The sequence below is a fragment of the Schistocerca gregaria genome, unplaced genomic scaffold, assembly GCF_023897955.1.
Source record: "Schistocerca gregaria isolate iqSchGreg1 unplaced genomic scaffold, iqSchGreg1.2 ptg000178l, whole genome shotgun sequence".
In the NCBI taxonomy this organism is placed as follows: domain Eukaryota; kingdom Metazoa; phylum Arthropoda; class Insecta; order Orthoptera; family Acrididae; genus Schistocerca; species Schistocerca gregaria.
Window position 1 is genome coordinate 12,006,359 of NW_026061728.1, and position 26,922 is coordinate 12,033,280.

General features: G+C 46.3%; 1 non-coding gene across 1 annotated transcript; it reads left to right on the plus strand.

The window, feature by feature from the left end:
- The first annotated feature begins 20,489 nt into the window (after nucleotides 1–20,489).
- On the plus strand, nucleotides 20,490–20,566 carry Trnak-cuu (transfer RNA lysine (anticodon CUU)). Its single transcript has one exon. It is a non-coding gene; the product is annotated as a tRNA-Lys (tRNA).
- Nucleotides 20,567–26,922: the final 6,356 nt, after the last annotated feature.

Sequence of the window (26,922 nt, forward strand, 5' to 3'; positions counted from 1 at the left end):
AGTGTGTGGTCTTGTTTCTCAGTTTATATTTGGTCGGTCTCGTAAGAGGTTGAATGTAACGAATGGGTGGGAAAGAGCAAGGGGCAGCGGCTGTGTAGAACGAAAACACAAATCCTCAGGGGTGTGAGCGTTTCGAGATGAGTCGTATACATGACATAGCTGGTCGTCAGTGACCATGTGGCCTAATGGATAAGGCGTCGGACTTCGGATCTGATGATTACAGGTTCGAATGTTGTCACGGCCCTTTTTTTTCCAGTTCTGAAAAAGAAACATACCGTTTTAATGTAGCAATTGAGCAGTACGAAACCGTCTGAATGTTGCTGTTGACCATTTTTTGCTTGGAAATGCTCTTGAGCTTGAAACACACATAATAAGACCGGTGTTAACTAGCGAAATGGTCAGCAGAGTGCCAACACCGCGAGTTTTGACTGGCACTTGCACATCTAAAACAACGACGAGAAAGTAACTCGTTCGGCTTTTGAGTCACATAAAGTATGTGTGTTAATTTGTACGCCACTAGCTCTGCATGCTGTGATGCAATTTCTTTACCTCTCAGAAATGATTATGACATAAAAGTGAAGTACGTGACGAATGTGACGTTAGGAAAACATTAGGCAGCATGGAGAGTTTCTGTATGGGACCACCCAAAGAAACGAGTACTGTGTGACGTGCTATCCGGCAGGTATTCAACGAGGTAGCCGGCTAGCTCAGTCGGTAGAGCGTCAGGCTCTTAATACTAGGGTCGTGGGTTCGAGCCACACGCTGGGCGGAACGGGATTTTGTTCCGCTGCAGATGTAAATTACCGTTTTTCTGATTAACGAGATGTAATGGAAATAGCAACTTTAAACTTTGCCTACGTCTCTGTCAGTCACAAGGAAACTGTATTTGAATGTGAAGGTGATTTTGTAGACATGTGTGGAAGACATGTTCTGAAATGCAAGTGTTGTTGTTTGGAAAGCACATCGGTTACGTGTCAGATGTGTAGCCAAGCAGTAATGGGTCGCCATAGCTGCAAATATTAGCCGGTAATATGAAGTGTTGTCAGCTGAAGTCTGATGATGCAGACGACCGTAAGGACGAAGTACCCAAAAGTACCACTAGGCCGCGCCTCTTTAGCTCAGTGGTAGAGCACTGCTCTAATAAACCAGGCATCGGAAGTTCCATCCTCACAGGAGAAAGATGAATTTTGGAAATCAGTTGCGCGTCGTGGCCGTATAGCAAACAGTATCTGTGATGACGAACAATTAGCGACAGGCGTTTTTTTAAGATTTACTCTCAGATGTGATTAAGGCGAATGGCGCAGATAAAGCATTTGCCAAAGCGGTACAGCATAAAGTGGGACGAGGCAGTCTGAATTACATTTTATAGATGTATTTCTCACATATCTCAGAGCCTCTCGCGGTCGTCGTCGTCGTCGTCGCCGCCGCCCCCGCCGCCGCTTCTGCAGAAGTAGCAAATGGCCATCGTAGCAAATGCGGCGAGGGACGCCCTGCCTTGGATTCCGAATGCACAAAGTGTGTGGTCTTGTTTCTCAGTTTATATTTGGTCGGTCTCGTAAGAGGTTGAATGTAACGAATGGGTGGGAAAGAGCAAGGGGCAGCGGCTGTGTAGAACGAAAACACAAATCCTCAGGGGTGTGAGCGTTTCGAGATGAGTCGCATACATGACATTGCTGGTCGTCAGTGACCATGTGGCCTAATGGATAAGGCGTCGGACTTCGGATCTGATGATTACAGGTTCGAATGTTATCACGGCCCTTTTATTTCCAGTTCTGAAAAAGAAACATACCGTTTTAATGTAGCAATTGAGCAGTACGAAACCGTCAGAAGGTTGCTGTTGACCATTTTTTGCTTGGAAATGCTATTGAGCTTGAAACACATACAACAAGACCGGTGTTAACTAGCGAAATGGTCGGCAGAGTGCCGACACCGCGAGTTTTGACTGGCACTTGCACATCTAAAACAACGTCGGAAAGTAACTCGTTCGGCTTTTGAGTCACATAAAGTATGTGTGTTAATTTGTACGCCACTAGCTCTGCATGCTGTCATGCAATTTCTTTACCTCTCAGAAATGATTATGACATAAAAGTGAAGTACGTGACGAGTGTGACGTTAGGAAAACATTAGGCAGCATGGAGAGATTCTGTATGGGACCACCCAACCCAAACGAGTACTGTGTAACGTGCTATCCGGCAGGTATTCGACGAGGTAGCCGGCTAGCTCAGACGGTAGACCGTCAGACTCTTAATCCTAGGGTCGTGGGTTCGAGCCACACGCTGGGCGGAACGTAATTTTGTTCCGCTGCAGATGTAAATTACCGTTTTTCTGATTAACGAGATGTAATGGAAATAGCAACTTTAAACTTTGCCTACGTCTCTGTCACTCACAAGGAAACTGTATTTGAATGTGAAGGTGATTTTGTAGACATGTGTGGAAGACATGTTCTGAAATGCAAGTGTTGTTGTTTGGAGAGCACATCGGTTACGTGTCAGATGTGTAACCAAGCAGTAAAGGGTCGACATAGCTGCAAATATTAGCCGGTAATATGAAGTGTTGTCAGCTGAAGTCTGATGATGCAGACGACCGTAAGGACGAAGTATCCAAGAGTACCGCTAGGCCGCGCCTCTTTAGCTCAGTGGTAGAGCACTGCTCTAATAAACCAGGCATCGGAAGTTCCATCCTCACAGGAGAAAGATGAATTTTGGAAATCAGTTGCGCGTCGTGGCCGTATAGCAAACAGTATCTGTGATGACGAACAATTAGCGACAGGCGTTTTTTTAAGAATTACTCTCAGATGTGATTAAGGCGAATGGCGCAGATAAAGCATTTGCCAAAGCGGTACAGCATAAAGTGGGATGAGGCAGTCTGAATTACATTTTATAGATGTATTTCTCACATATCTCAGAGCCTCTCGCGGTCGTCGTCGTCGTCGTCGTCGTCGCCACCGCCGCTTCTGCAGAAGTAGCAAATGGCCATCGTAGCAAATGCGGCGAGGGACGCCCTGCCTTGGATTCCGAATGCACAAAGTGTGTGGTCTTGTTTCTCAGTTTATATTTGGTCGGTCTCGTAAGAGGTTGAATGTAACGAATGGGTGGGAAAGAGCAATGGGCAGCGGCTGTGTAGAACGAAAACACAAATCCTCAGGGGTGTGAGCGTTTCGAGATGAGTCGTATACATGACATAACTGGTCGTCAGTGACCATGTGGCCTAATGGATAAGGCGTCGGACTTCGGATCTGCTGATTACAGGTTCAAATGTTGTCACGGCCCTTTTTTTTCCAGTTCTGAAAAAGAAACATACCGTTTTAATGTAGCAATTGAGCAGTACGAAACCGTCTGAAGGTTGCTGTTGACCATTTTTTGCTTGGAAATGCTCTTGAGCTTGAAACACACACAACAAGACCGGTGTTAACTAGCGAAATGGTCGGCAGAGTGCCGACACCGCGAGTTTTGACTGGCACTTGCACATCTAAAACAACGTCGGAAAGTAACTCGTTCGGCTTTTGAGTCACATAAAGTATGTGTGTTAATTTTGACGCCACTAGCTCTGCATGCTGTCATGCAATTTCTTTACCTCTCAGAAATGATTATGACATAAAAGTGAAGTACGTGACGAATGTGACGTTAGGAAAACATTAGGCAGCATGGAGAGTTTCTGTATGGGACCACCCAACCAAACGAGTACTGTGTGACGTGCTATCCGGCAGGTATTCAACGAGGTAGCCGGCTAGCTCAGTCGGTAGAGCGGCAGGCTCTTAATCCTAGGGTCGTGGGTTCGAGCCACACGCTGGGCGGAACGGTATTTTGTTCCGCTGCAGATGTAAATTACCGTTTTTCTGATTAACGAGATGTAATGGAAATAGCAATTTTAAACTTTGCCTACGTCTCTGTCAGTCACAAGGAAACTGTATTTGAATGTGAAGGTGATTTTGTAGACATGTGTGGAAGACATGTTCTGAAATGCAAGTGTTGTTGTTTGGAGAGCACATCGGTTACGTGTCAGATGTGTAGCCAAGCAGTAATGGGTCGCCATTGCTGCAAATATTAGCCGGTAATATGAAGTGTTGTCAGCTGAAGTCTGATGATGCAGACGACCGTAAGGACGAAGTACCCAAAATTACCACTAGGCCGCGCCTCTTTAGCTCAGTGGTAGAGCACTGCTCTAATAAACCAGGCATCGGAAGGTCCATCCTCACAGGAGAAAGATGAATTTTGGAAATCAGTTGCGCGTCGTGGCTGTATAGCAAACAGTATCTGTGATGACGAACAATTAGCGACAGGCGTTTTTTTAAGAATTACTCTCAGATGTGATTAAGGCGAATGGCGCAGATAAAGCATTTGCCAAAGCGGTACAGCATAAAGTGGGACGAGGCAGTCTGAATTACATTTTATAGATGTATTTCTCACATATCTCAGAGCCTCTCGCGGTCGTCGTCCTCGTCGTCGTCGTCGTCGTCGTCGTCGTCGTCGCCGCCGCCCCCGCCGCCGCTTCTGCAGAAGTAGCAAATGGCTATCGTAGCAAATGCGGCGAGGGACGCCCTGCCTTCGAGTCCGAATGCACAAAGAGTGTGGTCTTGTTTCTCAGTCTATATTTGGTCGGTCTCGTAAGAGGTTGAATGTAACGAATGGGTGGGAAAGAGCAAGGGGCAGCGGCTGTGTAGAACGAAAACACAAATCCTCAGGGGTGTGAGCGTTTCGAGATGAGTCGTATACATGACATAGTTGGTTGTCAGTGACTATGTGGCCTAATGGATAAGGCGTTGGACTTCGGATCTGATGATTACAGGTTCGAGTGTTGTCACGCTCGTTTTTTTCCAGTTCTGAAAAAGAAACATACCGTTTTAATGTAGCAATTGAGCAGTACGAAACCGTCTGAATGTTGCTGTTGACCATTTTTTGCTTGGAAATGCTCTTGAGCTTGAAACACACACAACAAGACCGGTGTTAACTAGCGAAATGGTCAGCAGAGTGCCGACACCGCGAGTTTTGACTGGCACTTGCACATCTAAAACAACGACGGAAAGTAACTCGTTCGGCTTTTGAGTCACATAAAGTATGTGTGTTAATTTTGACGCCACTAGCTCTGCATGCTGTCATGCAATTTCTTTACCACTCAGAAATGATTATGACATAAAAGTGAAGTACGTGACGAGTGTGACGTTAGGAAAACATTAGGCAGCATGGAGAGATTCTGTATGGGACCACCCAACCAAACGAGTACTGTGTGACGTGCTATCCGGCAGGTATTCAACGAGGTAGCCGGCTAGCTCAGTCGGTAGAGCGTCAGACTCTTAATCCTAGGATCGTGGGTTCGAGCCACACGCTGGGCGGAACGTAATTTTGTTCCGCTGCAGATGTAAATTACCGTTGTTCTGATTAACGAGATGTAATGGAAATAGCAACTTTAAACTTTGCCTACGTCTCTGTCAGTCACAAGGAAACTGTATTTGAATGTGAAGGTGATTTTGTAGACATGTGTGGAAGACATGTTCTGAAATGCAAGTGTTGTTGTTTGGAGAGCACATCGGTTACGTGTCAGATGTGTAGCCAAGCAGTAATGGGTCGCCATAGCTGCAAATATTAGCCGGTAATATGAAGTGTTGTCAGCTGAAGTCTGATGATGCAGACGACCGTAAGGACGAAGTACCCAAAAGTACCACTAGGCCGCGCCTCTTTAGCTCAGTGGTAGAGCACTGCTCTAATAAACCAGGCATCGGAAGTTCCATCTTCACAGGAGAAAGATGAATTTTGGAAATCAGTTGCGCGTCGTGGCCGTATAGCAAACAGTATCTGTGATGACGAACAATTAGCGACAGGCGTTTTTTTAAGAATTACTCTCAGATGTGATTAAGGCGAATGGCGCAGATAAAGCATTTGCCAAAGCGGTACAGCATAAAGTGGGACGAGGCAGTCTGAATTACATTTTATAGATGTATTTCTCACATATCTCAGAGCCTCTCGCGGTCGTCGTCGTCGTCGTCGTCGTCGTCGTCGTCGTCGTCGTCGTCGCCACCGCCGCTTCTGCAGAAAAAGCAAATGGCCATCGTAGCAAATGCGGCGAGGGACGCCCTGCCTTGGATTCCGAATGCACAAAGTGTGTGGTCTTGTTTCTCAGTTTATATTTGGTCGGTCTCGTAAGAGGTTGAATGTAACGAATGGGTGGGAAAGAGCAATGGGCAGCGGCTGTGTAGAACGAAAACACAAATCCTCAGGGGTGTGAGCGTTTCGAGATGAGTCGTATACATGACATAGCTGGTCGTCAGTGACCATGTGGCCTAATGGATAAGGCGTCGGGCTTCGGATCTGGTGATTACAGGTTCAAATGTTGTCACGGCCCTTTTTTTTCCAGTTCTGAAAAAGAAACATACCGTTTTAATGTAGCAATTGAGCAGTACGAAACCGTCTGAAGGTTGCTGTTGACCATTTTTTGCTTGGAAATGCTCTTGAGCTTGAAACACACACAACAAGACCGGTGTTAACTAGCGAAATGGTCGGCAGAGTGCCGACACCGCGAGTTTTGACTGGCACTTGCACATCTAAAACAACGTCGGAAAGTAACTCGTTCGGCTTTTGAGTCACATAAAGTATGTGTGTTAATTTTGACGCCACTAGCTCTGCATGCTGTCATGCAATTTCTTTACCTCTCAGAAATGATTATGACATAAAAGTGAAGTACGTGACGAGTGTGACGTTAGGAAAACATTAGGCAGCATGGAGAGATTCTGTATGGGACCACCCAACCCAAACGACTACTGTGTGACGTGCTATCCGGCAGGTATTCGACGAGGTAGCCGGCTAGCTCAGACGGTAGACCGTCAGACTATTAATACTAGGGTCGTGGGTTCGAGCCACACCCTGGGCGGAACGGAATTTTGTTCCGCTGCAGATGTAAATTACCGTTTTTCTGATTAACGAGATGTAATGGAAATAGCAACTTTAAACTTTGCCTACGTCTCTGTCACTCACAAGGAAACTGTATTTGAATGTGAAGGTGATTTTGTAGACATGTGTGGAAGACATGTTCTGAAATGCAAGTGTTGTTGTTTGGAGAGCACATCGGTTACGTGTCAGATGTGTAGCCAAGCAGTAAAGGGTCGCCATAGCTGCAAATATTAGCCGGTAATATGAAGTGTTGTCAGCTGGAGTCTGATGATGCAGACGACCGTAAGGACGAAGTATCCAAGAGTACCCCTAGGCCGCGCCTCTTCAGCTCAGTGGTAGAGCACTGCTCTAATAAACCAGGCATCGGAAGTTCCATCCTCACAGGAGATAGATGAATTTTGGAAATCAGTTGCGCGTCGTGGCCGTATAGCAAACAGTATCTGTGATGACGAACAATTAGCGACAGGCGTTTTTTTAAGAATTACTCTCAGATGTGATTAAGGCGAATGGCGCAGATAAAGCATTTGCCAAAGCGGTACAGCATAAAGTGGGACGAGGCAGTCTGAATTACATTTTATAGATGTATTTCTCACATATCTCAGAGCCTCTCGCGCTCGTCGTCGTCGTCGTCGTCGTCGTCGTCGTCGCCGCCGCCCCCGCCGCCGCTTCTGCAGAAGTAGCAAATGGCTATCGTAGCAAATGCGGCGAGGGACGCCCTGCCTTCGAGTCCGAATGCACAAAGAGTGTGGTCTTGTTTCTCAGTCTATATTTGGTCGGTCTCGTAAGAGGTTGAATGTAACGAATGGGTGGGAAAGAGCAAGGGGCAGCGGCTGTGTAGAACGAAAACACAAATCCTCAGGGGTGTGAGCGTTTCGAGATGAGTCTTATACATGACATAGTTGGTTGTCAGTGACCATGTGGCCTAATGGATAAGGCGTTGGACTTCGGATCTGATGATTACAGGTTCGAATGTTGTCACGCTCGTTTTTTTCCAGTTCTGAAAAAGAAACATACCGTTTTAATGTAGCAATTGAGCAGTACGAAACCGTCTGAATGTTGCTGTTGACCATTTTTTGCTTGGAAATGCTCTTGAGCTTGAAACACACACAACAAGACCGGTGTTAACTAGCGAAATGGTCAGCAGAGTGCCGACACCGCGAGTTTTGACTGGCACTTGCACATCTAAAACAACGACGGAAAGTAACTCGTTCGGCTTTTGAGTCACATAAAGTATGTGTGTTAATTTTGACGCCACTAGCTCTGCATGCTGTCATGCAATTTCTTTACCACTCAGAAATGATTATGACATAAAAGTGAAGTACGTGACGAGTGTGACGTTAGGAAAACATTAGGCAGCATGGAGAGATTCTGTATGGGACCACCCAACCAAACGAGTACTGTGTGACGTGCTATTCGGCAGGTATTCAACGAGGTAGCCGGCTAGCTCAGTCGGTAGAGCGTCAGACTCTTAATCCTAGGATCGTGGGTTCGAGCCACACGCTGGGCGGAACGTAATTTTGTTCCGCTGCAGATGTAAATTACCGTTTTTCTGATTAACGAGATGTAATGGAAATAGCAACTTTAAACTTTGCCTACGTCTCTGTCAGTCACAAGGAAACTGTATTTGAATGTGAAGGTGATTTTGTAGACATGTGTGGAAGACATGTTCTGAAATGCAAGTGTTGTTGTTTGGAGAGCACATCGGTTACGTGTCAGATGTGTAGCCAAGCAGTAAAGGGTCGCCATAGCTGCAAATATTAGCCGGTAATATGAAGTGTTGTCAGCTGGAGTCTGATGATGCAGACGACCGTAAGGACGAAGTATCCAAGAGTACCCCTAGGCCGCGCCTCTTTAGCTCAGTGGTAGAGCACTGCTCTAATAAACCAGGCATCGGAAGTTCCATCCTCACAGGAGATAGATGAATTTTGGAAATCAGTTGCGCGTCGTGGCCGTATAGCAAACAGTATCTGTGATGACGAACAATTAGCGACAGGCGTTTTTTTAAGAATTACTCTCAGATGTGATTAAGGCGAATGGCGCAGATAAAGCATTTGCCAAAGCGGTACAGCATAAAGTGGGACGAGGCAGTCTGAATTACATTTTATAGATGTATTTCTCACATATCTCAGAGCCTCTCGCGGTCGTCGTCGTCGTCGTCGTCGTCGTCGTCGCCGCCCCCGCCGCCGCTTCTGCAGAAGTAGCAAATGGCTATCGTAGCAAATGCGGCGAGGGACGCCCTGCCTTCGATTCCGAATGCACAAAGAGTGTGGTCTTGTTTCTCAGTCTATATTTGGTCGGTCTCGTAAGAGGTTGAATGTAACGAATGGGTGGGAAAGAGCAAGGGGCAGCGGCTGTGTAGAACGAAAACACAAATCCTCAGGGGTGTGAGCGTTTCGAGATGAGTCGTATACATGACATAGTTGGTTGTCAGTGACCATGTGGCCTAATGGATAAGGCGTTGGACTTCGGATCTGATGATTACAGGTTCGAATGTTGTCACGGCCCTTTTTTTTCCAGTTCTGAAAAAGAAACATACCGTTTTAATGTAGCAATTGAGCAGTACGAAACCGTCTGAATGTTGCTGTTGACCATTTTTTGCTTGGAAATGCTCTTGAGCTTGAAACACACACAACAAGACCGGTGTTAACTAGCGAAATGGTCAGCAGAGTGCCGACACCGCGAGTTTTGACTGGCACTTGCACATCTAAAACAACGACGGAAAGTAACTCGTTCGGCTTTTGAGTCACATAAAGTATGTGTGTTAATTTTGACGCCACTAGCTCTGCATGCTGTCATGCAATTTCTTTACCACTCAGAAATGATTATGACATAAAAGTGAAGTACGTGACGAGTGTGACGTTAGGAAAACATTAGGCAGCATGGAGAGATTCTGTATGGGACCACCCAACCAAACGAGTACTGTGTGACGTGCTATTCGGCAGGTATTCAACGAGGTAGCCGGCTAGCTCAGTCGGTAGAGCGTCAGACTCTTAATCCTAGGATCGTGGGTTCGAGCCACACGCTGGGCGGAACGTAATTTTGTTCCGCTGCAGATGTAAATTACCGTTTTTCTGATTAACGAGATGTAATGGAAATAGCAACTTTAAACTTTGCCTACGTCTCTGTCAGTCACAAGGAAACTGTATTTGAATGTGAAGGTGATTTTGTAGACATGTGTGGAAGACATGTTCTGAAATGCAAGTGTTGTTGTTTGGAGAGCACATCGGTTACGTGTCAGATGTGTAGCCAAGCAGTAAAGGGTCGCCATAGCTGCAAATATTAGCCGGTAATATGAAGTGTTGTCAGCTGGAGTCTGATGATGCAGACGACCGTAAGGACGAAGTATCCAAGAGTACCCCTAGGCCGCGCCTCTTTAGCTCAGTGGTAGAGCACTGCTCTAATAAACCAGGCATCGGAAGTTCCATCCTCACAGGAGATAGATGAATTTTGGAAATCAGTTGCGCGTCGTGGCCGTATAGCAAACAGTATCTGTGATGACGAACAATTAGCGACAGGCGTTTTTTTAAGAATTACTCTCAGATGTGATTAAGGCGAATGGCGCAGATAAAGCATTTGCCAAAGCGGTACAGCATAAAGTGGGACGAGGCAGTCTGAATTACATTTTATAGATGTATTTCTCACATATCTCAGAGCCTCTCGCGCTCGTCGTCGTCGTCGTCGTCGTCGTCGGCGTCGCCGCCGCCCCCGCCGCCGCTTCTGCAGAAGTAGCAAATGGCTATCGTAGCAAATGCGGCGAGGGACGCCCTGCCTTCGAGTCCGAATGCACAAAGAGTGTGGTCTTGTTTCTCAGTCTATATTTGGTCGGTCTCGTAAGAGGTTGAATGTAACGAATGGGTGGGAAAGAGCAAGGGGCAGCGGCTGTGTAGAACGAAAACACAAATCCTCAGGGGTGTGAGCGTTTCGAGATGAGTCGTATACATGACATAGTTGGTTGTCAGTGACCATGTGGCCTAATGGATAAGGCGTTGGACTTCGGATCTGATGATTACAGGTTCGAATGTTGTCACGCTCGTTTTTTTCCAGTTCTGAAAAAGAAACATACCGTTTTAATGTAGCAATTGAGCAGTACGAAACCGTCTGAATGTTGCTGTTGACCATTTTTTGCTTGGAAATGCTCTTGAGCTTGAAACACACACAACAAGACCGGTGTTAACTAGCGAAATGGTCAGCAGAGTGCCGACACCGCGAGTTTTGACTGGCACTTGCACATCTAAAACAACGACGGAAAGTAACTCGTTCGGCTTTTGAGTCACATAAAGTATGTGTGTTAATTTTGACGCCACTAGCTCTGCATGCTGTCATGCAATTTCTTTACCACTCAGAAATGATTATGACATAAAAGTGAAGTACGTGACGAGTGTGACGTTAGGAAAACATTAGGCAGCATGGAGAGATTCTGTATGGGACCACCCAACCAAACGAGTACTGTGTGACGTGCTATTCGGCAGGTATTCAACGAGGTAGCCGGCTAGCTCAGTCGGTAGAGCGTCAGACTCTTAATCCTAGGATCGTGGGTTCGAGCCACACGCTGGGCGGAACGTAATTTTGTTCCGCTGCAGATGTAAATTACCGTTTTTCTGATTAACGAGATGTAATGGAAATAGCAACTTTAAACTTTGCCTACGTCTCTGTCAGTCACAAGGAAACTGTATTTGAATGTGAAGGTGATTTTGTAGACATGTGTGGAAGACATGTTCTGAAATGCAAGTGTTGTTGTTTGGAGAGCACATCGGTTACGTGTCAGATGTGTAGCCAAGCAGTAAAGGGTCGCCATAGCTGCAAATATTAGCCGGTAATATGAAGTGTTGTCAGCTGGAGTCTGATGATGCAGACGACCGTAAGGACGAAGTATCCAAGAGTACCCCTAGGCCGCGCCTCTTTAGCTCAGTGGTAGAGCACTGCTCTAGTAAACCAGGCATCGGAAGTTCCATCCTCACAGGAGAAAGATGAATTTTGGAAATCAGTTGCGCGTCGTGGCCGTATAGCAAACAGTATCTGTGATGACGAACAATTAGCGACAGGCGTTTTTTTAAGAATTACTCTCAGATGTGATTAAGGCGAATGGCGCAGATAAAGCATTTGCCAAAGCGGTACAGCATAAAGTGGGACGAGGCAGTCTGAATTACATTTTATAGATGTATTTCTCACATATCTCAGAGCCTCTCGCGGTCGTCGTCGTCGTCGTCGTCGTCGTCGTCGTCGTCGTCGCCGCCCCCGCCGCCGCTTCTGCAGAAGTAGCAAATGGCTATCGTAGCAAATGCGGCGAGGGACGCCCTGCCTTCGATTCCGAATGCACAAAGAGTGTGGTCTTGTTTCTCAGTCTATATTTGGTCGGTCTCGTAAGAGGTTGAATGTAACGAATGGGTGGGAAAGAGCAAGGGGCAGCGGCTGTGTAGAACGAAAACACAAATCCTCAGGGGTGTGAGCGTTTCGAGATGAGTCGTATACATGACATAGTTGGTTGTCAGTGACCATGTGGCCTAATGGATAAGGCGTTGGACTTCGGATCTGATGATTACAGGTTCGAATGTTGTCACGGCCCTTTTTTTTCCAGTTCTGAAAAAGAAACATACCGTTTTAATGTAGCAATTGAGCAGTACGAAACCGTCTGAATGTTGCTGTTGACCATTTTTTGCTTGGAAATGCTCTTGAGCTTGAAACACACACAACAAGACCGGTGTTAACTAGCGAAATGGTCAGCAGAGTGCCGACACCGCGAGTTTTGACTGGCACTTGCACATCTAAAACAACGACGGAAAGTAACTCGTTCGGCTTTTGAGTCACATAAAGTATGTGTGTTAATTTTGGCGCCACTAGCTCTGCATGCTGTCATGCAATTTCTTTACCACTCAGAAATGATTATGACATAAAAGTGAAGTACGTGACGAGTGTGACGTTAGGAAAACATTAGGCAGCATGGAGAGATTCTGTATGGGACCACCCAACCAAACGAGTACTGTGTGACGTTCTATCCGGCAGGTATTCAACGAGGTAGCCGGCTAGCTCAGTCGGTAGAGCGTCAGACTCTTAATCCTAGGATCGTGGGTTCGAGCCACACCCTGGGCGGAACGGAATTTTGTTCCGCTGCAGATGTAAATTACCGTTTTTCAGATTAACGAGATGTAATGGAAATAGCAACTTTAAACTTTGCCTACGTCTCTGTCAGTCACAAGGAAACTGTATTTGAATGTGAAGGTGATTTTGTAGACATGTGTGGAAGACATGTTCTGAAATGCAAGTGTTGTTGTTTGGAAAGCACATCGGTTACGTGTCAGATGTGTAGCCAAGCAGTAATGGGTCGCCATAGCTGCAAATATTAGCCGGTAATATGAAGTGTTGTCAGCTGAAGTCTGATGATGCAGACGACCGTAAGGACGAAGTACCCAAAACTACCACTAGGCCGCGCCTCTTTAGCTCAGTGGTAGAGCACTGCTCTAATAAACCAGGCATCGGAAGTTCCATCCTCACAGGAGAAAGATGAATTTTGGAAATCAGTTGCGCGTCGTGGCCGTATAGCAAACAGTATCTGTGATGACGAACAATTAGCGACAGGCGTTTTTTTAAGAAATACTCTCAGATGTGATTAAGGCGAATGGCGCAGATAAAGCATTTGCCAAAGCGGTACAGCATAAAGTGGGACGAGGCAGTCTGAATTACATTTTATAGATGTATTTCTCACATATCTCAGAGCCTCTCGCGGTCGTCGTCGTCGTCGTCGTCGTCGTCGTCGCCGCTTCTGCAGAAGTGGCAAATGGCTATCGTAGCAAATGCGGCGAGGGACGCCCTGCCTTGGATTCCGAATGCACAAAGTGTGTGGTCTTGTTTCTCAGTCTATATTTGGTCGGTCTCGTAAGAGGTTGAATGTAACGAATGGGTGGGAAAGAGCAAGGGGCAGCGGCTGTGTAGAACGAAAACACAAATCCTCAGGGGTGTGAGCGTTTCGAGATGAGTCGTATACATGACATAGTTTGTAGTCAGTGACCATGTGGCCTAACGGATAAGGCGTCGGACTTCGGATCTGATGATTACAGGTTCGAATGTTGTCACGCTCGTTTTTTTCCAGTTCTGAAAAAGAAACATACAGTTTTAATGTAGCAATTGAGCAGTACGAAACCGTCTGAATGTTGCTGTTGACCATTTTTTGCTTGGAAATGCTCTTGAGCTTGAAACACACATTAAGACCGGTGTTAACTAGCGAAATGGTCAGCAGAGTGCCGACACCGCGAGTTTTGACTGGCACTTGCACATCTAAAACAACGACGAGAAAGTAACTCGTTCGGCTTTTGAGTCACATAAAGTATGTGTGTTAATTTGTACGCCACTAGCTCTGCATGCTGTCATGCAATTTCTTTACCTCTCAGAAATGATTATGACATAAAAGTGAAGTACGTGACGAGTGTGACGTTAGGAAAACATTAGGCAGCATGGAGAGTTTCTGTATGGGACCACCCAACCAAACGAGTACTGTGTGACGTTCTATCCGGCAGGTATTCAACCAGGTAGCCGGCTAGCTCAGTCGGTAGAGCGTCAGACTCTTAATCCTAGGATCGTGGGTTCGAGCCACACGCTGGGCGAACGGAATTTTGTTCCGCTGCAGATGTAAATTACCGTTTTTCAGATTAACGAGATGTAATGGAAATAGCAACTTTAAACTTTGCCTACGTCTCTGTCAGTCACAAGGAAACTGTATTTGAATGTGAAGATGATTTTGTAGACATGTGTGGAAGACATGTTCTGAAATGCAAGTGTTGTTGTTTGGAAAGCACATCGGTTACGCGTCAGATGTGTAGCCAAGCAGTAATGGGTCGCCATAGCTGCAAATATTAGCCGGTAATATGAAGTGTTGTCAGCTGAAGTCTGATGATGCAGACGACCGTAAGGACGAAGTACCCAAAAGTACCACTAGGCCGCGCCTCTTTAGCTCAGTGGTAGAGCACTGCTCTAATAAACCAGGCATCGGAAGTTCCATCCTCACAGGAGAAAGATGAATTTTGGAAATCAGTTGCGCGTCGTGGCCGTATAGCAAACAGTATCTGTGATGACGAACAATTAGCGACAGGCGTTTTTTTAAGAATTACTCTCAGATGTGATTAAGGCGAATGGCGCAGATAAAGCATTTGCCAAAGCGGTACAGCATAAAGTGGGACGAGGCAGTCTGAATTACATTTTATAGATGTATTTCTCACATATCTCAGAGCCTCTCGCGGTTGTCGTCGTCGTCGTCGTCGTCGTCGTCGTCGTCGTCGCCACCGCCGCTTCTGCAGAAGTAGCAAATGGCCATCGTAGCAAATGCGGCGAGGGACGCCCTGCCTTGGATTCCGAATGCACAAAGTGTGTGGTCTTGTTTCTCAGTTTATATTTGGTCGGTCTTGTAAGAGGTTGAATGTAACGAATGGATGGGAAAGAGCAAGGGGCAGCGGCTGTGTAGAACGAAAACACAAATCCTCAGGGGTGTGAGCGTTTCGAGATGAGTCGTATACATGACATAGCTGGTCGTCAGTGACCATGTGGCCTAATGGATAAGGCGTCGGACTTCGGATCTGATGAATACAGGTTCCAATGTTGTCACGGCCCTTTTTTTTCCAGTTCTGAAAAAGAAACATACCGTTTTAATGTAGCAATTGAGCAGTACGAAACCGTCTGAATGTTGCTGTTGACCATTTTTTGCTTGGAAATGCTCTTGAGCTTGAAACACACACAACAAGACCGGTGTTAACTAGCGAAATGGTCAGCAGAGTGCCGACACCGCGAGTTTTGACTGGCACTTGCACATCTAAAACAACGACGAGAAAGTAACTCGTTCGGCTTTTGAGTCACATAAAGTATGTGTGTTAATTTTGACGCCACTAGCTCTGCATGCTGTCATGCAATTTCTTCACCTCTCAGAAATGATTATGACATAAAAGTGAAGTACGTGACGAGTGTGACGTTAGGAAAACATTAGGCAGCATGGAGAGATTCTGTATGGGACCACCCAACCCAAACGAGTACTGTGTGACGTGCTATCCGGCAGGTATTCAACGAGGTAGCCGGCTAGCTCTGTCGGTAGAGCGTCAGACTCTTAATCCTAGGGACGTCGGATCGAGCCACACACTGGGCGGAACGGAATTTTGTTCCGCTGCAGATGTAAATTACCGTGTTTCTGATTAACGAGATGTAATGGAAATAGCAACTTTAAACTTTGCCTACGTCTCTGTCAGTCACAAGGAAACTGTATTTGAATGTGAAGGTGATTTTGTAGACATGTGTGGAAGACATGTTCTGAAATGCAAGTGTTGTTGTTTGGAGAGCACATCGGTTACGTGTCAGATGTGTAGCCAAGCAGTAATGGGTCGCCATATCTGCAAATATTAGCCGGTAATATGAAGTGTTGTCAGCTGAAGTCTGATGATGCAGACGACCGTAAGGACGAAGTACCCAAAAGTACCACTAGGCCGCGCCTCTTTAGCTCAGTGGTAGAGCACTGCTCTAATAAACCAGGCATCGGAAGTTCCATCCTCACAGGAGAAAGATGAATTTTGGAAATCAGTTGCGCGTCGTGGCCGTATAGCAAACAGTATCTGTGATGACGAACAATTAGCGACAGGCGTTTTTTTAAGAAATACTCGCAGATGTGATTAAGGCGAATGGCGCAGATAAAGCATTTGCCAAAGCGGTGTAGCATAAAAGGGGACGAGGCAGTCTGAATTACATTTTATAGATGTATTTCTCACATATCTCAGAGCCTCTCGCGGTCGTCGTCGTCGTCGTCGTCGTCGTCGTCGTCGTCGTCGCCGCTTCTGCAGAAGTAGCAAATGGCTATCGTAGCAAATGCGGCGAGGGACGCCCTGCCTTCGATTCCGAATGCACAAAGTGTGTGGTCTTGTTTCTCAGTCTATATTTGGTCGGTCTCGTAAGAGGTTGAATGTAACGAATGGGTGGGAAAGAGCAAGGGGCAGCGGCTGTGTAGAACGAAAACACAAATCCTCAGGGGTGTGAGCGTTTCGAGATGAGTCGTATACATGACATAGTTTGTAGTCAGTGACCATGTGGCCTAACGGATAAGGCGTCGGACTTCGGATCTGATGATTACAGGTTCGAATGTTGTCACGCTCGTTTTTTTCCAGTTCTGAAAAAGAAACATACCGTTTTAATGTAGCAATTGAGCAGTACGAAACCGTCTGAATGTTGCTGTTGACCATTTTTTGCTTGGAAATGCTCTTGAGCTTGAAACACACAACAAGACCGGTGTTAACTAGCGAAATGGTCAGCAGAGTGCCGACACCGCGAGTTTTGACTGGCACTTGCACATCTAAAACAACGACGAGAAAGTAACTCGTTCGGCTTTTGAGTCACATATAGTATATGTGTTAATTTGTACGCCACTAGCTCTGCATGCTGTCATGCAATTTCTTTACCTCTCAGAAATGATTATGACATAAAAGTGAAGTACGTGACGAGTGTGACGTTAGGAAAACATTAGGCAGCATGGAGTGATTCTGTATGGGACCAACCAACCAAACGAGTACTCTGTGACGTGCTATCCGGCAGGTATTCAACGAGGTAGCCGGCTAGCTCAGTCGGTAGAGCGTCAGACTCTTAATCCTAGGATCGTGGGTTCGAGCCACACGCTGGGCGGAACGGAATTTTGTTCCGCTGCAGATGTAAATTACCGTTTTTCTGATTGACGAGATGTAATGGAAATAGCAACTTTAAACTTTGCCTACGTATCTGTCAGTCACAAGGAAACTGTATTTGAATGTGAAGGTGATTTTGTAGACATGTGTGGAAGACATGTTCTGAAATGCAAGTGTTGTTGTTTGGAGAGAACATCGGTTACGTGTCAGATGTGTAGCCAAGCAGTAATGGGTCGCCACAGCTGCAAATATTAGCCGGTAATATGAAGTGTTGTCAGCTGAAGTCTGATGATGCAGACGACCGTAAGGACGAAGTACCCAAGAGTACCACTAGTCACGCCTCTTTGCTCAGTGGTAGAGCACTGCTCTAATAAACCAGGCATCGGAAGTTCCATCCTCACAGGAGAAAGATGAATTTTGGAAATCAGTTGCGCGTCGTGGCCGTATAGCAAACAGTATCTGTGATGACGAACAATTAGCGACAGGCGTTTTTTTGAGAATTACTCTCAGATGTGATTAAGGCGAATGGCGCAGATAAAGCATTTGCCAAAGCGGTACAGCATAACGTGGGACGAGGCAGTCTGAATTACATTTTATAGATGTATTTCTCACATATCTCAGAGCATCTCGCGGTCGTCGTCGTCGTCGTCGTCGTCGTCGTCGTCGCCGCCCCCGCCGCCGCTTCTGCAGAAGTAGCAAATGGCTATCGTAGCAAATGCGGCGAGGGACGCCCTGCCTTCGATTCCGAATGCACAAAGTGTGTGGTCTTGTTTCTCAGTCTATATTTGGTCGGTCTCGTAAGAGGATGAATGTAACGAATGGGTGGGAAAGAGCAAGGGGCAGCGGCTGTGTAGAACGAAAACACAAATCCTCAGGGGTGTGAGCGTTTCGAGATGAGTCGTATATATGACATAGTTGGTCGTCAGTGACCATGTGGCCTAATGGATAAGGCGTCGGACTTCGGATCTGATGATTACAGATTCGAATATTGTCACCCTCGTTTTTTTCCAGTTCTGAAAAAGAAACATACAGTTTTAATGTAGCAATTGAGAAAGTACGAAACGGTCTGAATGTTGCTGTTGACCATTTTTTGCTTGGAAATGCTCTTGAGCTTGAAACACACACAACAAGACCGGTGTCAACTAGCGAAATGGTCAGCAGAGTGCCGACACCGCGAGTTTTGACTGGCACTTGCACATCTAAAACAACGACGGAAAGTAACTTGTTCGGCTTTTGAGTCACATAAAGTATGTGTGTTAATTTTGACGCCACTAGCTCTGCATGCTGTCATGCAATTTCTTTACCTCTCAGAAATGATTATGACATAAAAGTGAAGTACGTGACGAGTGTGAGGTTAGGAAAACATTAGGCAGCATGGAGAGATTCTGTATGGGACCACCCAACCCAAACGAGTACGGTGTGACGTGCTATCCGGCAGGTACTCACCGCGGTAGCCGGCTAGCTCAGTCGGTAGAGCGTCAGACTCTTAATCCTAGGGACGTCGGATCGAGCCACACACTGGGCGGAACGGAATTTTGTTCCGCTGCAGATGTAAATTACCGTGTTTCTGATTAACGAGATGTAATGGAAATAGCAACTTTAAACTTTGCCTACGTCTCTGTCAGTCACAAGGATATTGTATTTGAATGTGAAGGTGATTTTGTAGACATGTGTGGAAGACATGTTCTGAAATGCAAGTGTTGTTGTTTGGAGAGCACATCGGTTACGTGTCAGATGTGTAGCCAAGCAGTAATGGGTCGCCATAGCTGCAAATATAAGCCGGTAATATGAAGTGTTGTCAGCTGAAGTCTGATGATGCAGACGACCGTAAGGACGAAGTACCCAAGAGTACCACTAGGCCGCGCCTCTTTGCTCAGTGGTAGAGCACTGCTCTAATAAACCAGGCATCGGAAGTTCCATGCTCACAGGAGAAAGATGAATTTTGGAAATCAGTTGCGCGTCGTGGCCGTATAGCAAACAGCATCTGTGATGACGAACAATTAGCGACAGGCGTTTTTTTAAGAATTACTCTCAGATGTGATTAAGGCGAATGGAGCATATAAAGCATTTGCCAAAGCGGTACAGCATAAAGTGGGACCAGGCAGTCTGATTTACATTTTATAGATGTATTTCTCACATATCTCAGAGCCTCTCGCGGTCGTCGTCGTCGTCGTCGTCGTCGTCGTCGTCGTCGCCGCCGCTTCTGCAGAAGTAGCAAATGGCTGTCGTAGCAAATGCGGCGAGGGACGCCCTGCCTTCGATTCCGAATGCACAAAGTGTGTGGTCTTGTTTCTCAGTCTATATTTGGTCGGTCTCGTAAGAGGTTGAATGTAACGAATGGGTGGGAAAGAGCAAGGGGCAGCGGCTGTGTAGAACGAAAACACAAATCCTCAGGGGTGTGAGCGTTTCGAGGTGAGTCGTATACATGACATAGTTGGTCGTCAGTGACCATGTGGCGTAATGGATAAGGCGTCTGACTTCGGATCTGATGATTACAGGTTCGAATGTTGTCACGCTCGTTTTTTTCCAGTTCTGAAAAAGAAACTTATCGTTTTAATGTAGCAATTGAGCAGTACGAAACGGTCTGAATGTTGCTGTTGACCATTTTTTGCTTGGAAATGCTCTTGAGCTTGAAACACACACAACAAGACCGGTGTTAACTAGCGAAATGGTCAGCAGAGTGCCGACACCGCGAGTTTTGACTGGCACTTGCACATCTAAAACAACGACGGAAAGTAACTCGTTCGGCTTTTGAGTCACATAAAGAATGTGTGTTAATTTTGACGCCACTAGCTCTGCATGCTGTCATGCAATTTCTTTACCTCTCAGAAATGATTATGACATAAAAGTGAAGTACGTGACGAGTGTGACGTTAGGAAAACATTAGGTAGCATGGAGAGATTCTGTATGGGACCACCCAACCCAAACGAGTACTGTGTGACGTGCTATCTGGCAGGTACTAACCGAAGTAGCCGGCTAGCTCAGTCGGTAGAGCGTCAGACTCTTAATCCTAGGGTCGTGGGTTCGAGCCACACGCTGGGATGAACGGAATTTTGTTCCGCTGCAGATGTAAATTACCGTTTTTCTGATTAACGAGATGTAATGGAAATAGCAACTTTAAACTTTGCCTACGTCTCTGTCAGTCACAAGGAAACTGTATTTGAATGTGAGGGTGATTTTGTAGACATGTGTGGAAGACATGTTCTGAAATGCAAGTGTTGTAGTTTGGAGAGCACATCGGTTACGTGTCAGATGTGTAGCCAAGGAGTAAAGGGTCGCCATAGCTGCAAATATTAGCCGGTAATATGAAGTGTTGTCAGCTGAAGTCTGATGATGCAGACGACCGTAAGGACGAAGTACCCAAGAATGCCACTAGGCCGCTCCTCTTTAGCTCAGTGGTACAGCACTGCTCTAATAAACCAGGCATCGGAAGTTCCATGCTCACAGGAGAAAGATGAATTTTGGAAATCAGTTGCGCGTCGTGGCCGTATAGCAAACAGTATCTGTGATGACGAACAATTAGCGACAGGCGTTTTTTTAAGAATTACTCTCAGATGTGATTAAGGCGAATGGCGCAGATAAAGCCTTTGCCAAAGCGGTACAGCATAAAGTGGGACGAGGAAGCCTGAATTACATTTTATAGATGTATTTCTCACATAACTCAGAGCCTCTCGCGGTCGTCGTCGTCGTCGTCGTCGTCGTCGTTGCCGTTGACGCTTCTGCAGAAGTAGCAAATGGCCATCGTAGCAAATGCGGCGAGGGACGCCCTGCCTTCGATTCCGAATGCACAAAGTGTGTGGTCTTGTTTCTCAGTCTGTATTTGGTCGGTCTCGTAAGATGTTGAATGTAACGAATGGGTGGGAAAGAGCAAGGGGCAGCGGCTGTGTAGAAGGAAAACACAAATCCTCAGGGGTGTGAGCGTTTCGAGAGGAGTCGTATACATGTTATAGTTAGTCGTCAGTGACCGTGTGGCCTAATGGATAAGGCGTCGGACTTCGGGTCTGAAGATTACAGATTCGAATGCTGTCACGCTCGCGTTTTTCCAGTTCTGAAAAAGAAACATACCGTTTTAATGTAGCAATTGAGCAGTACGAAACCGTCTGAATGTTGCTTTGACCATTTTTTGCTTGGAGATGCTCTTGAGCTTGAAACACACACAACAAGACCAGTGTTAACTAGCCAAATGGTCGGCAGAGTGCCGACACCGCGAGTTTTGACTGGCACTTTTACATCTAAAACAACGTCGGAAAGTAACTCGTTCGGCTTTTGAGTCACGTAAAGTATGTCGTCGTCGTCGTCGTCGTCGTCGTCGTCGCCGTCGCCGTCGCCGCTTCTGCAGAAGTAGCGAATGGACATCATAGCAAATGCGGCGAGGGACGCCCTGCCTTCGATTCCGAATGCACAAAGTGTGTGGTCTTGTTTCTCAGTCTATATTTGGTCGGTCTCGTAAGAGGTTGAATGTAACGAATGGGTGGGAAAGAGCAAGGGGCAGCGGCTGTGTAGAACGTAAACACAAATCCTCAGGGGTGTGAGCGTTTCGACATGAGTCGTATACATGTTATAGTTGGTCGTCAGTGACCGTGTGGCCTAATGGATAAGGCGTCGGACTTCGGATCTGAAGATTACAGGTTCGAATGCTGTCAGCGCTCGTGTTTTTCCAGTTCTGAAAAAGAAACATACCGTTTTAATGTAGCAATTGAGCAGTACGAAACCGTCTGAATGTTGCTGTTGACCATTTTTTGCTTGGAGATGCTCTTGAGCTTGAAACACACACAACAAGACCGGTGTTAACTAGCGAAATGTTCTGCAGAGTGCCGACACCGCGAGTATTGACTGGCACTTGCACATCTAAAACAACGTCGGAAAGTAACTCGTTCGGCTTTTGGGTCACGTAAAGTATGTGTGTTAATTTTGACGCCACTAGCTCTGCATGTTGTCATGCAATTTCTTTACCTCTCAGAAATGATTATGACATAATGTTGAAGTACGTGACGAGTGTGACGTTAGGAAAACATTAGGCAGCATGGAGAGATTCTGTATGGGACCACCCAACCCAAACGAGTACTGTGTGACGTGCTACACGTCAGATATTCACCGAGGTAGCCGTCTAGCTCAGTCGGTAGAGCGTCAGACTCTTAATCTCAGGGTCGTGGGTTCGAGCCACACGCTGGGCGGAATGTAACTTTGTTCCGCTGCAGATGTAAATTACCGTTTTTCTGATTAACGAGATGTAATGGAAATAGCAACTTGAAACTTTGCCTACATCTCTGTCAGTCGCAAGGAAACTGTATTTGAAGGTGAAGGTGATTTTGTAGACATGTGTGAAAGACATGTTCTGAAATGCAAGTGTTGTTGTTTGGAGAGCACATCGGTTACGTGTCAGATGTGTAGCCAAGCAGCAATGGGTCGCCGTAGCTGCAAATATTAGCCGGTAATATGAAGTGTTGTCAGCTGAAGTCTGATGATGCAGACGACCGTAAGGACGATGTACCTAAGAGTACCGCTAGGCCGCGCCTCTTTAGCTCAGTGTTAGAGCACTGCTCTAATAAACCAGGCGTGGTAAGTTCCATCCTCACAGGAGAAATATGAATTTTGGAAATCAGTTGCGCGTCGTGGCCGTATAGCAAACAGAATCTGTGATGACGAACAATTAGCAAGAGGGGTTTTTTTAAGATTTACTCCCAGATGTGATTAAGGCGAATGGCGCAGATAAAGCATTTGCCAAAGCGGTACATCATAAGGTGGGACGAGGCAGTCTGAATTACATTTTATAGATGTATTTCTCACATAACTCAGAGCCTCTCGCGGTCGTCGTCGTTGCCGCCGCCGCTTCTGCAAAAGTAGCAAATGGCCATCGTAGCAAATGCGGCGAGGGACGCCCTGCCTTCGATTCCGAATGCACAAAGTGTGTGGTCTTGTTTCTCAGTCTATATTTGGTCGGTCTCGTAAGAGGTTGAATGTAACGAATGGGTGGGAAAGAGCAAGGGGCAGCGGCTGTGTAGAAGGAAAACACAAATCCTCAGGGGTGTGAGCGTTTCGAGATGAGTCGTATAAATGTTATAGTTAGTCGTCAGTGACCGTGTGGCCTAATGGATAAGGCGTCGGACTTCGGATCTGAACATTACAGTTTCGAATGCTGTCACGCTCGCGTTTTTCCAGTTCTGAAAAAGAAACATACCGTTTTAATGTAGCAATTGAGCAGTACGAACCCGTCTGAATGTTGCTGTTGACCATTTTTTGCTTGGAGATGCTCTTGAGCTTGAAACACACACAACAAGACCGGTGTTAACTAGCGAAATGGTCGGCAGAGTGCCGACACCGTGAGTTTTGACTGGCACTTGCACATCTAAAACAACGTGTGTTAATTTTGACGCCACTAGCTCTGCATGTTGTCATGCAATTTCTTTACCTCTCAGAAATGATTATGACATAAAAGTGAAGTACGTGACGAGTGTGTCGTTAGGAAAACATTAGGCAGCATGGAGAGATTCTGTATGGGACCACCCAACCCAAACGAGTACTGTGTGACGTGCTACCCGGCAGGTATTCACCGAGGGAGCCGGCTAGCTCAGTCAGTTGCGAGTCAGCCGCCGAGCGGGACGGACGTGTGGCGTTGCTGGACGTCTGGCTGTAGTAAACACAGGCTGAGTCGCTGCGTTTGAGGTTAGTGGTGCTGCTAAGCCGCTATTCGTGTTGCACTTGTATTCATGAAGTTCTAGAATGAATAGGTCGAATTATTTGAGGAAAGACACAATCAAGTTTACTTTCGATCGAAATTTCGTTCGACCTAAAGCATTTGAAATTAAAGCATGGTTTATCGAAAAAGTATTGATTAACGGTGATGATGTTGTCGGAGTTTATCTCTCGTTTGTGACAAATGCTGTGTATCTGAAGATGAAAAGTCCAGAATTATGTAGTTCCATTGTGGATCGTTGCGGAGGTAGCGTGAAGTTTAATCATTCTGATGGGAATGTGAGTGACGTTGCTGTTAGTCATGCTGGGTACGGGATTCGTACGATCAGAGTGTTTGAGCTCCCTTTTGAAATTCCGCCCGAAGAACTTAATGTTGCCCTTCGGCCTTATGGCAGAATTATTTCCAATGTGGCAGAAAGGTGGTCTGAAGCTCATATGTTTCCTGTCTTGAACGGCGTAAGGCAAATTAAGATTGAATTACAGAAGCATGTCCCCTCTTATCTTAATATTTGTGGGTATCGTGCTTTGATTATCTATGATGGGCAACCGCGGACTTGCGCTTTATGCAATTCCACGGAACACATTCGTGCAGAATGTTCACGGAGGCGTGTCCCGCAGTTACCGCGTGACGAGATGCCGAGTTCCGGCCCTGTTGTTGGTATGAAGTTGTCATACGCTGCCGCTGCTGACTTCCGCAGCCGAGGCGAGTCGGTGCCGCCTGTGCGCGGGGAGCCTGCTGCCTCGCGGGCGGTTGTCGATGATACTCCGGCTTCAAGCTCTAGATTTGCGGATGGTCTGCCGATCAGCTCCGCGCCCCTCGAATCTATGCCGACGCCAACTTTTTCCAACTCTCCCACTGTGGTTGCTCGTTCTTCCGCGGACTCGGCCGAAGATCCCCAAATACCCGCAACGGAGGTTTCCTTGCGTCGTCAGGATTCCCACCAACGTGAGGATATTGCCACTAGCTTCCGAGGAGTGGACGCTCCAGGCATCCACTCTCCGGGAACTATGAACGAAGATAGCAATCTGGACATTGGTTTCACGTTGGCGCCCACAGAAGACACTTGCGTCAAGGAAACCACAACGAGCGATAGTGTAGAATTGGAGACTGGGTTGCTACCAGTGGGAGCCATGGAAAAAGATGCGCCTCCTTCTGCCGTTGTGGAATGCGATACGCGGCATTTTGTCCGAAAAAAGGAACAGGCGCCGTCAGACGTATCATCCGGTACTTCTCCTGACAGGTCGCAAACTTCATCTCCTGCTAGATCGCCGAAGAGATCTTCGAAGAAAGGCAAGAAGAGGAGATTGGCACACAAAGCAGCAGAGAGTTTAGCTCCTGCATTGCGGGAAAAGTTAAAACATTTAAGGGATAATGAACGACTACGAGAACAATGCCCAGTAGCACGAGTTAACGAGTGTACTGAAGCGGAGATGAGTCGTGCCGATGCAGATGATCTTCAACAACAACCTCGCGCACCGCTTGGCGTCGCAGGTTTGCAGACCGGCACTACTATGGATTTAGACCGAACTGTCTCAGGCAAAGGACTTGATTGGGCCGATGCCCAAGAAGATCGCACCGACCACGGAATGGAGATGGACCTGACACATGCTAGTGGCATTTAATTTTTTTTTTTTTAATGTCTATTTTTCTTTCTGACAGACAGAATGGAATGGTACAGACGTGACTCTGCATGGGGTATACTTCATTAGCCAATTTCTTTTACCTGCACCTATGCCAACGGAACTGACATATAATGTGACCACGATCAATATAAATCGGATTCGCAGTGAAACGAAAGTCGCTTCTTTAAAAGATTTCCTTTACCAGTCGGATACTGATATAGCCCTCCTACAGGAATTTAATGTCCACAACTTTTATGTCCCAGGTTTTCAAGAGATTTTAAATATTGCACCGGAAGCCACATGTGGGACTGCGATCCTTGTCAAAGATGGTATTGATGTGAAGGATATCTGTCTGTTAGAAAATGGGAGGGGCATCAGTTGTAAAATTTTTACTACTACTGTTTTAAATGTATATGTCCCCTCTGGTAACAACGCTAGAGATGATAGGGCTAATTTTTTTAAGAACGATATGGTCTATTTACTTAAGGGGAATCCGGCGGAAGCTTTAATCGGTGGTGACTTTAATTGTGTACTTCACAAAAAGGATCAGCGACCAAATTTTAACTTCTCCAGGGAACTGGCGGCTTTGGTGACAAACATGAAGTGGACAGACGTGTGGGAAAGCAAATACCCCACGTTAGTCAAATTTACGTACATCAGTAGTCGCTCGCAAAGCAGAATAGACAGAATATACGTCACAGCAAACCTGGAAAATAAAATCAGTAGTATCGAAGTAATTCCCACTACCTTTTCGGACCATCTCGCAGTGAAATGCAGCATTCGGTTTCAGAAGCAAGGAACGTATTGGGGTCGCCCCTTATGGAAGCTGAATACCCATATGTTGTTCGAGGGTGCCCTATCAAGAACAGTAGCGGAGGTATGGCAGGCTGCTCTACGTATGCGCCATAAATACAGCTCTCGCCTTGCGTGGTGGACCTCATGTGCTAAAAAGAAATTGAGATCATCCCTAATAGCTTACGGGAGGGAGCGAGCGATGTGGTCTCGCAATACCGTTGAATTTTACTATACATGCTTAAGGGAACTATCAGCTCAGCAGATGACTGATGAGGTTTTCATTGAAATAAAGA